This window comes from Crocodylus porosus, unplaced genomic scaffold, assembly GCF_001723895.1.
Source record: "Crocodylus porosus isolate Cpor-Errol unplaced genomic scaffold, CroPor_comp1, whole genome shotgun sequence".
NCBI classification, from domain to species: Eukaryota; Metazoa; Chordata; order Crocodylia; family Crocodylidae; genus Crocodylus; species Crocodylus porosus.
Window position 1 is genome coordinate 37,079,444 of NW_017728886.1, and position 11,621 is coordinate 37,091,064.

Here is an 11,621-nt window from a genome sequence, read left to right on the forward strand (position 1 = left end):
AAAAAAAAAAAAAAGTTTTCTAGTGCCCCTGCCTTCTGGCTTGAGCCACTCCAGGCATGTGGCTACATTGCCTGAATCAAAAGTGAATGTGTGTTTTATTTGTTAATTGGTTCAATCTCTGCAGCTTAGACTAACCTGAAAAGACTGAATCAGTTCAGCCTTGGGCTTTTTGACTGTCTGTACTTAGCCAGATTGCTTACTAATATTTTTATTAATGGCTTCAGTGGGCTTAATCAGAGTAATTAAGACATGGTTTCAGGTGACCTGCCAGTTTCTGGCAAGGGACAGGACTTCTCAGCTAATCAGAGGCTGGGTGGGGGACAGGGGGCCTGCCACATGATACGGCTTCTCAGCTAATCAGAGGCATGGTGGGGGCCCTGCTGCAATAAGCCTGTGAAAATGGTGACCAGCCCTGAGATCTGCCCATGGAATAGGCTGCCTGCCTCCTCAACTTGGCATACCTAGTAGGCCTGTGAAAATAGGGAAGTATTTGATTTGGATTTGGCTGATTCAGAGGACAGTGATTCGATTCAGAGATTTGGATTGCTATCCTGAATTAATTTGGCTCAATCAGCTTCAGAAGATTCAGCGCTGATTCGAAGAGATTTGGCCATAGACTATAATGGAGAATCACTGAAATACCTATAACTTTGTCATTTTTTGACAGATTAGGATAAAAACAGCAGGGACAGTAGCCCTTTCTGAGGGCATGAAGCCTGTTAAGTTTCAAGGAGATAGGTGCAGGGGTTTCTGGGAAATTGCATCTCAAACTGTTTAAGGCAAAACTTGTGACATGTGACTTCGTGTGTGTGTTAAGGCACAGTGGGATAAAACCAGCAGGGCTTTCCCAGTGCCAGTTAGATCTCCACCCACCCACCTGTTTCTGGGCCAGCTGCCTGCCTCTCTTTTTCTGCCACGCCTTGATGGAAAACTGATTCAGATGTTTCCCAGGCAGGAGGCTGCCCAGTTAGGTGTCTTGGGGTGAAATCCCTTCTGCAGCTCTGTACTTCCCCTTACACTGGAGCCCATGCCTCACAGATTGCATCCTTCACCCCCTCCAGCTGTGGTCCCCTCTGTGGGACCTTTGACTCCCCATTAGGCCCTGGTCCTGCCCTGCCTTCAGGCCAGTCAGAATCCCAAGCTGCTTGCTCTGGGTATTGCTTGTGGGGAGGCCCTGGTCCTTTGACCCCCCCACCCCCTTTGGGTCCTGGCCCCAGTATGGACCAGTTGAGGGTACCTCTGATATCTTTTATTAGACCAACTGAATAGTTGGAGAAATATATCTTAGCAAACTTTTGTATTTAAAAAACCTTCCTGAGCCTGAGGAAGCATCTAGTTGATGTGTGTGTGCTCTTCCTGGATGGAATGAATAATGAAGAAGCCAGAGGCTGGCACACAATGCAGGCAAGAAATCCAGTTAGTAAAAATGTAATTTGAGGTGTCAGGAGGTGAGGGACAGGCTGGGAGGAAAGGGGGGGGGGGGGGGGAAGGGAGAATGTAGCAGGTAAAAATGGAGAGGTACCTGGGGAGTCAGATGTCAGGCAGGTTATAGTGTGTCATAAATCCAATGTCTATATTGAGTCTATGAGGTTTTGTATCCAGGAGGTTGCTGAAGTGAAATTCATAGGCTTGTCTGTGAACAGTGGTTTGTAAATTGAAACAAGCACTGAACTTCGCTAACCTCATCACCAGAAGCAAACTTCCCACAGCCCAAAATACATTGAATGGATCCAGAACATGCTATGACAAGAAATGCAAAACCTTCCAACATACTAATCCAATCTATTACAGCCAGGAATTCCCAGCTAATTTTGGGGGCACATTTTTCACAAGAAAGTCACTTGTCTTCAATCTCTCAGGCCTGATCCTCAAACGGGAATCTGGAATCTTGCCCTCCTTGATGCTGAGGTGGAAGTAGCCCATCAACTTCCTGTATTTTGAAATCAGCTGGGTGGTTTCATTGGCAATATCACTGGCAGTCCTGCTCCCCTCCAAGGCATCCCTGACTATGAGGTGGAACTTGTGTGCCACACAGAGGATGCCAACAAAGTTGGCATCATGCACTGCCTTGACCATATTGGCCCCATTGTCAGTTACCATGAACTCATGGGTGAGCTCGCCCTGCCCAGTGAGCCACCTCTGCACTGTGTGGTCCATGGCCACCATGATCTCCCTTGCTGTGTGGGACTCATCCATCACCTCTGCTTGAAGGAGAGCCCACCAATGGCCTGACTGATGGCTCCTGTGAGGGAGAGGTAGGCATGTTATCATAGCTTCATAGAGGTTAGGGTGAGAAGGGACCTATTAGATCATCAAGTCTGACCCCCTGCCTTGTGCAGGAGTGAGTGCTGGGGTCAGATGACTCCAGCCAAGTGTCTGTCCAATCTCCTTTTAAATACCTTCAAGGAAGGGGACAGCGTCCCCTCCCTTGGAAGCTTATTCCATATTTTGGCTACCCTCACTGTAAAGAGTTTTTTCCTGATGTCCAATCTGAGTTTGCTCTCTTTCAGTTTGTGGCCATTATTTCTACTTACCCTGACAGGCACCCTGGTAAACAATGTAGTTCTTGCTGCTTCCCTGCCCCCCCCGATGAGTTTGTAGGCAGCCACAAGATCACCTCTCAGCCTCCTCCTGTGGAGGCTGAAGAGGTCCAGGTCTCCCAATCGGTCCACATAGGTTTTTTTCTGTAGACTTTTAAGTGGTCCTCCTCTGAACCCTCTCCAGGCCATCCACATCCCTCCTGAAGTGTGGCGCCCAAAACTGGACACAGTACTCCAGCTGCAGCCTGACCAATGCTGCACAGAGGGGAAACATCACCTCCCTAGACCTGTCTGTGATGCACCTACTTATGCAAGAAAGAGTGCAGTTAGCTTTACTTATTACCTCTGAACTGATGACTCATGTTCATTTTGGAGTCGACTACGACTCCTAGATCCCTTTCCGCAGTTGTACTACTTTGACTGGTACCTCCCAGGCTATAGGAGTGTTGATGATTCTTCCTCCGCAGGTGCAACATGTGACACTTATCTTTGTTAAACTGCATCCTATTCTGTTCGGCCCATTTCCCCAACCTGTCCAAGTCAGCCTGGACTTGCTCCCTGCTATCTATTTTGAGTACCTCCCCCCATAGTTTGGTGTCATCAGAAAACTTTGACAAGGTACTTTCTACTCTCTCATCCAAGTCGTTAATGAAGATATTGAATAGTACTGGTCCCAGGACAGAGCCGTGGGGGGCCTGCTGCCTACATTTTTCCAGGTAGAAACCGACCTGTCCACCACCACTTTCTGGGTGCATTCCATAAGCCAATTTTCTACCCACCAGACTGTATAATAGTCTACATTGCAACTGTTTAGTTTACTTATAAGAATTGCATGCAACACTGTGTCAAAGGCCTTTTTAAAATCTAAGTAAATAACATCTACCTCTATTCCTTCATCCAAGCATTTTGTGACTCGGTCATAAAATTAAACCAGGTTGGTTGGGCAGGATCTGCCTGCTATGAACCCATGCTTATTGCCCCTTAGCATCATTTTACCTGCTGGTCCCCTACAAATGTGATCCTTAACAATTTTCTCAAAGGTCTTGCCCAGGATAGAGGTGAGACTAACCAGCCTATAGTTACCCAGTTCCTCCTTCCTCCCCTTCTTGAAAATAGGGAGCACATTGGCCCTTTTCCAATCCTCTGGAGCCTGTCCTGAGCACCACGAGTGCTCAAACAGTTGTGCCAGCAGCTCCACTATGACTTCAGCTAATTCCCTAAGTACCCTAGGATGAAGATCATCAAGACCTGTTGACTTAAATACATTCAGTCCCTCCAGGTGCCCCGTTACTAGGTCAGCACGAACAGTTGGTGAGTTGGTATCTATACTGGGCTTACCTAAGGTCCCAATGGGATGCATATTTGTATACATGTCCAGAAACATGGATGCAAAGAAATCTTATAGAAGCTCCTCTTTGGCCATCCTATCTGTTACCAGTTGCTCTAGTTCATCCTGAAGGGGCCCTAAGTTACCCTGCATCATCTTTTTGCTTCCTATGTACTTAAAGAATGACTTTTTGTTATTCTTAACTTTTACTGCCAGCCTAAGCTCCATTTATACTTTGGCTTTCCTCACTGTTTTCCTGGAACCTCGAGCCAAGCAGGTAGACTCCTCCTTGGTGGCAGCTCTCTGCTTCCACAGCCTGTAAGACCTCTTCCCCACCCCACCCCAGGCTCTCCTGGATTTCCCTGCTCAACCAAGAGGGTTTCTTTGCTTTTTTGCCCCTCTTTAGGTGTACTGGGATGGTTCTTTTGTGTGCCTGCAGGATTAGTCCCTGGAGAAGTGCCCACCCTTCCTGGACTCCCATCTCTCCAAGGCTTTTACCAGTCAGTCCCTCCCTAACTAATCTCCTGAGCTTGTTGAAGTTGACCTTCCTGAAGTCTAGCACTTCTGTCCTACTAGTTATCTTCCCCACCTTTCTTCAGATAGTGAACCTTATCAGTAGGTGGTCACTATCCCCTAGGTTACCTTGCACCTGCAGATCCCCCAGTCATCCCCTGTGGCCAGCATCAAATCTAGTAAGGCATTTCCCCTAGTGGGAATGCGTACCTCCTGCAATAGGTGAGGTCCTGTAAGGAGGTTAGAAACTTTCGTGAACCAACAGACCTGGCTGCCTGTTTCTCCCAGCAGATGTCTGGGAAGTTGAATTCACCCATGACAAGCAAGTCCTTTGAGCACACTGCCTCTGAGATCTGTCTCCAGAACTGTAGGTCTAACTTGTCCTCCTGGTGTGGTGATCTGTAGTAGACCCCCACTACCAAGTACCTTTCACCCCAACCCCCCTATAACCTGACCCATAGTACCTCTATTTGCCCTTCTTCCTGCTCCAAATTAACTATGGAAGATGTATATTGCTCCTTAACATAGAGAGCAACACTTTTTCCCCCACACTGTCCTGTCTGTAAAGCCTGTAGTCCTCAATGTCCACTTCCCAGCCATGGGTAGGATCCCACCAAGTTTCTGTTAGCCCAGCCAAGTCTAATTCTTTATTTGCAAGCAGGAGTGCAAGTTTATCCTGCTTGTTCCCCATGCTCCTAGCATTAGTATAGAGGCATCTAAGCACCCCAATACATGCCTTTGCTACTTCCACATTCTGATGTTTAGCAGGCCCTTGGTACTTACCTGGACTGTTCCAGCACCTGGCTTGAGGTCCATCTTTCCTGGCCTCTCCCTGTTGTCAACATCCCCATCCCCCGATGAACCTAATTTAAAGCCCAGGGTAGGAGATCAGCCAACCTGTAAGAGAATGGACTTTTACCTCTTGGAGAGAGATGTAGCCTGTCTCATTCAAACAAGGCCTTATCCTGGAAGTGCAGGCCGTGGTCAAGGAATCCAAACCCCACACGATGGCACCAGCCCTGAAGCTGCAAGTTGACCTCTCTAATGCAATTGCGTTGGTGCAGTCCTCGACTGTAGGATGGATGAGAAGACCACCCGTGCCCCCAATCCTCTGAGCCTGGCTCCCAGCACTGGACTACTCCAGGCTGTGTCATTCATTCCCACATGGATGAGGACCATGGGATAGTAGTCGGAGGGCCTAATCAGATCTGGAATCCTTGTTGTGATGTCTCAAATCCAGGCGCTGGGCAGACAAACATACCTCCTGTACCGTGGGATGTGGGTGGCAGATGGCTCCTTCTGTTCCTCTCAGGAGGGAGTCGCCCACCACGATGACCCAATGTCTTCTTCTCTGGCTGCACGGTTCTCTCTTAGCTTGCTTGGTGATGGCTGTGGGAGTGGCCTCCACTGCTGCACTCTCTGCCACTGATGCCAGGCCCTTATATCTGTTCTCCAGCTTCACTGAGGGAGTTGCCCTGGCCTTGCGATGCCTAGCCCCCAAGATGACTGTCTGCCAGCTGGCCACATTGACTCCCTCTTGTGACTCCTTCCCTCCAGGTGTGTGAATCTACATAGAATGGAAGTACCCATCAATCTCCTCCTCAATTGCCCTGATGCCCTACAGCCTGCTCACCTCTGCCTGGAGTTCCCTCACCTGCTGCTCTTGGGCCTCAATCTGGGCACACATGGGACAGGTGAGGGGAGTCTTGGCCTTCCTGCTACCCCCAGGCCCTCAAGGACCTACCAGGCAACCAATGCAGGCAGGGGGCCTGGGTGCCACTGACCCACCAAATGGTTCTGTCTGGGTGGAGGCCTCAGTGGAACCCTGGGTGGGAGGCAGCATTGGGGCAGGGTCCCTGGCTGCACTCTGAGTCACCACCTCCATTAAAGACCCTCACATGCACTCACCTGACGACTCTGTCCACAGCCGCCAACTCCAACGCATGGAGTCTCAGGCCCCTCCTTTTTCACCCTCCTGCATGAACTCCTGGGCAAACTCCGGCATGCCCTTGAATAGCATGCCTGTTTGCCTGGCTCAGGAGCGCAGCTCCTGCCCGGCATGTCAATGTAGGGATTGGGAAGAGGTTTTCCTCCCCTCCTATTCCCTACAGCTGGCCCAGCTCAGCTCTCCCTTTCCAGCTTACCTTTCTGCTGCTGCTGGCTCCTCACTCCTCACTGCTTTGCTTGGTGGGGTCAGGGGAGCTGAGGGCACATGTGCACTGGTGCACGCATGTGCTCACTTAAGTGACTGGGTCCTGCTATCCACCCTGACTGCTTCAGGTATCCAACGTGAAGTGCAGAGCTACCTGCAGACCTGCCTTGCACACCTCCTCCTTCAGGTGCTCCCTGTATGCCTCAGATAGGGAGGGCCTGCTAAAGGTGGTGCATGCGGGCACTTGATAGTATGGGCCATGAGCCTCCTGAACCCTGAACACTCAACTAAGGAGAAGGGCTGGCCATCCAGAGCTAGCAGCTCCCCAGTGCTCTGAGTGACCTCTTTCACCTTCAGAATGCACCCCCCTTTGTCTCTGCCTTAGCCCCACTTTTCCGGGATAGCCTGCCTCTGCTTCTTGGGGATGGGGGCTTTGGAGCAAGAAGGGGACTTCTTTTTGGGCAAGCTCCTAACGGTGCCAGGCTGAGGAGAAGCAAGGGCAAGTGGGTGCTGCTTCCTGAGATGCAGCAGCATCACTGTGGTGGTGAAGTATTTCACCTCCTTGCCTCAGCTGATCCACCTTCGGCAGTGCTGGTAGATAGCATACTTGGGATCATCTGCCACCTCAAAATGATCCCACACTACACTACCACCCTGCTTCTGGGTTGATGGTGGGGATCCTACCTTACCCTCCTCCTCAGCAAGCACAGGCACAACAACAGGGGAAGCTGAGCCACCTGTCCCCACAACCTCCTCCAAGGTGCCTTCTGGAGAAGGAGACCTGTCTCTAGGGAAACTTTGAGGGGTGTGGAGCACAAACTCAAATTGTCCCTTGTTCCCCAGAATTTCTTTTGCTAGGGTGCTCCCTAGCTCCTCCTCTGGCACTGGGAAGCTTACGCTGGGAGATGAAATTGGGATGGAGGAGACTGTCATGCTGGTGCTGGTGGCTATTTCTGGTGTTAGAAGATGTGGTACAGGTGCAGGAGCAGGTACTGCTCCCACCTCCTTGCTTCCAGTGGCAGTAGAAGACTCATTGCTGACAGGAAAGAGGATGTGTCTACATTTGGGGGAAAAGGAGGGGACTTGCAGCTCTCCCTCTAGCCACTCTCCCTCCCCTGCCATAAGATCTGGTGCCTGCCTTTCCAGCATGCTTCATAATGTTTGCTGTGCTGCAAAATGTGTGTGTGGGTAACTGTAATATCTCTCCTTCTCTCTATTTACTATGTGTGTGTAACTAATATCTCTTCTTTTCTCTGTTTACTGTATGTGTGTAACTGTAATATCTCTTCTTCTCTGTCTACTGGATGTGTGCGTGTAAGTAATATGTCTTCTCTTTGTTTACTGTAAGTGTGAGAGTGTGTGTAATGTGTAACAGGGGGCATGCTCGGGGCCCATCTCCACGTAGCCTGCCTACCTGTTCTTGGGTTAACCACCCACTTTCTCTCCTGCCATGCCTTGATCTTAATTAATTAATTGGAAATGAGTGGGAAGCTGCCCATTTTCTGTCCTGATGCCAGGGCGTGCTATCTGCAGCTCCATTCCTCCCCTACACCACAGCCCAAGCCTACTGATGGCATCTCAATTTTTACATAATCACTGGCCCCCACTGGGCCCAAGAAACCTTCTGATTGAACTTCAACCTAGAGTCCTCTCTTCAGGCAGCCTCATCTGCTTTCATACAGCCTAAGTAGCTCCCTGAAGCCATTTTCCCCTCTCAGGTGTGGTCCCCCAGCACCTTTGGCTACCAGCCCTGGCCCACCTCCATGCCAGTTGGAACCACTGGCCCTCGGCTCTTGGGCTTCCCTTGCAGTGGGCCCCTGGCCCTTTTGACGGGTCTGGTCCTGGTCCCAGCATGGGCCAGTCGAGGGTACTCTCTCAATCAGTATAGAGTCTCTAGCCCCTCACTCTCTTTAGGGGTCCACCCCCTGGGCCCTACACATAAAAGGGTAACCCACCTGGTGGCAGGGGCTAGGGGTTAAGGCACCCCAACCCACCTTTCACTGGGGTGATCACTGGCCTGGCATTTCCTGGGGGCTCCCATGCCACTGAGAGCCCCACCAGGCCACCCACACCTGGCAAGGTGCAGTCATGCCCAGGACCAGGAGCCTCCTACCATCCCCTACAGCACCTCCCTTACCTCCAGATGAAACTCAGCAGCCCTCTGGCCAGGCAGTGTTGTTGTCTGACCTCCAGCAGGCAAACTGCCTTGTTTATATAGGCAGCCCTGAACCTCAAATGGCTGCCCTCATTAGCCACCTGGAGGCTGCCAGCTCCAGGGCCTTAAAGTGGCAGGTACACACAGTGCCCTGCCACATAATGCATGTGTTTTCCAGCACAGTGATCCCTGTAGAGGGATATTATGCAAGGATAATTAGTAAGCTGTATCCAGTGCTTTCCAAAAAGTGAGACTAGCAGGAGACTGACTAGGAAGCCAAGCCAGTCTAATAGTACCTTTCAGATGCTGTTGCTCAGGCAGAAACAGCTCAGAAAAGGAACAGAAAGGCTGCAAACATACTTATATGTTGTTTCTACGTCCCTCCCTCAGAGCACTGTGATTGGAAGGGGACTCAGGAAAAGATTACAGTCACTGGCCAGCTACAGATGTCACTCTTCCTCCCCCCCACCGATCCCTCTCCTTCTTTTCAGTTTCTGTTTTCCTGAAATACTGCTTTCCAAATCTCTGAATCTTTTTTTGAATCCATTCAGAGGCTCCGAGTAGATTTGGAGGGGGGGGTTGTTTCCAGATTTGATTTGAATTCAGTGATTTGGCCTCTGAATCAGTACGAATGTTCTCTGAATTCAGTTGGTGACTGAAACTTCACACACCCCTAATACCTAGTTGGGCTCTGGAATCTCCATCTAGATAAGGAGTTGGTGGACTTTTGTCCTGCCACATGCTCCCCCAACCAGACTTTCCTTAGCCCAGGTTCCTAGTCCTTCCAGAAAACTGGAAAAAATACATCACTTATCTTCCCTACAGGAGCGTTTTAGGACCTCAGCTGTTAGTGTTGGAAAGTGTTCCCAGATTCGTGGATAATATGTTAGAGGGCTTTGACACAAAGCTTGTTAACATCGATGTGACTCACTCTCACAATATAAACAATGAACAGAAAAACTATGCTGAGGTAACATTGCTCAACCTGGCATAGAACTACTCCTGAAAAAATCCAGGGTAAAATTAGAGTGGTATAAGTTATACTAATATGGGTGGTATGTATCTGCAACTTACTCCACGGTAGCTATTTGCCCAGTGCAATAGCCTTTTCCACTGTTCCAGTAATAGTAGCCTCCAGGCTCTTTCAGTGGAATAAGCTGCTTATTTCTCTGCTCTGGCCACCAGTAGAATTTACATTGGTTTATAAAACTAATGCAAATTATAACTGCACACATTTGCACCAGTGGCATGTCCATTGTTATGCAAAATACTTCAATTACAAAACAAAGCCCCCTTGGCTTTAAAGTAGCCATTCTCCTTCTGTTCACTAACTCTCAAGAAACTCTCTCTTCTTCCAGCAGCTTGATTTCTTTCTCATCCACAATTTCTACCAAAATGCTTTCAGGAAATATGAGCTTTTGCATCTTGTGACCCCCTTTCGTTAACCACAAACTGAATCATGCTGTACGGTTCAGCTGAGTAATAAAATATAATCTGATTGGCAGGAGGTATTGAAGTGGGCCATATCATTACAGATCCTCTTTTAACCCAGTTTAACAAGTTGCTCCTGAGAAGTTATTTATTCTAGCTGTCAACATCCTGTTGCTGAGCTGACAGCTATCAAATCTCTTTTAGATCCTAATCCTATTCTTCTTACTGCTGCCTCAAGTATTTGAGAACCTCATATAAGCAGTATCACTTTTTGTCAGCAAAGTGATTTGTTTGATATTGATCATCTGTTGAAAGCCCTAGTAATGTATTTTTAATATCAACAACAATTATTAACATGAAATAAAGATAAAATAAATAGGCATCTGTGAAACATGGGGCAATCAAATACACGAATACTTGCTCTGGTGAGCATGCTTTAGCCCACATTTAAAACAAATATGTATTTCAAAATTATGAAAATCTACCAGCAGAGTCCCTAATGTGATATCACAGCAGCAAATTATAACATTGAGAATGATGCTTATATTATCCCGGGGAGACCTCACTAGGCGAAGAAACAGAGCCATCTCCCATATCAAGTAATAGCTAGTGTTCTTTTATTGTGTCCCCTTAATGCTGGGAAGGGTAAGAGTTAATGAACATCAGTGGGAGAAAAAATCTATGTGATATTTGTCAGGTGGATTTCACATCAGGCTATACAATCCTTTGATTTTAGCATCAGAGAATCTCATTCATAAAGGTTTGTTTCTTCATTCCCTCATGGTTTTATGTTCACTCCCTGGGGATTGACTGCTAGATCTTACTGAGCTGACTATACATTCCAAAGCTTTCTCTTGTGCATAGCAACAATGCATACCCCTTGTTCAGACTTCCTCTGCAAAGAAGATCTCAATCAGCTGTGCATGGTATTGAAAGGTTTGTTTGTCCTTTCAATTTTAATGAGTCATACACTAGAATGAGTAACGATCTCACTAATAATCTTCCTGTTAATCATAGGAAGCTCTAGAAACCCTAAGAGTCTTAGTCCAGGGTAGAGTTTCCAGGAAATTTAAATGTAATATGTTAGTGTTTAGAGGTAGATGCAGCTCCATGAATTATTTGTAATTTCTCCTTGAACCATCAGTAAGTGCTCAACTTACTCTGATAATTTATTATTCAAGGGACAGCCCAGGTGTTGTAAGAAGTGGCATCAGTGATTTGGTTGGCAAAAGATTCTAACTGAATCAGTACTGAATTGTGCAAGATACAATACAAAGCTACAAAATGAATTTCAATTAGTAAAGGACATAAAAGTCAACAAGAAAATACAGGAGGAAGAAGCGTCGCGTGATCATCATTGGTGACTCCATCCTGAGAGGTACGGAGGGCCCTATCTGTCGCCGGGACCCCTCGGCACGCGAGGTATACTGCCTACCTGGAGCAAGGATTCAGGACGTGAAAGGGATGCTCCAGACCGTAATCCAGCCCACCGATTATTACCCT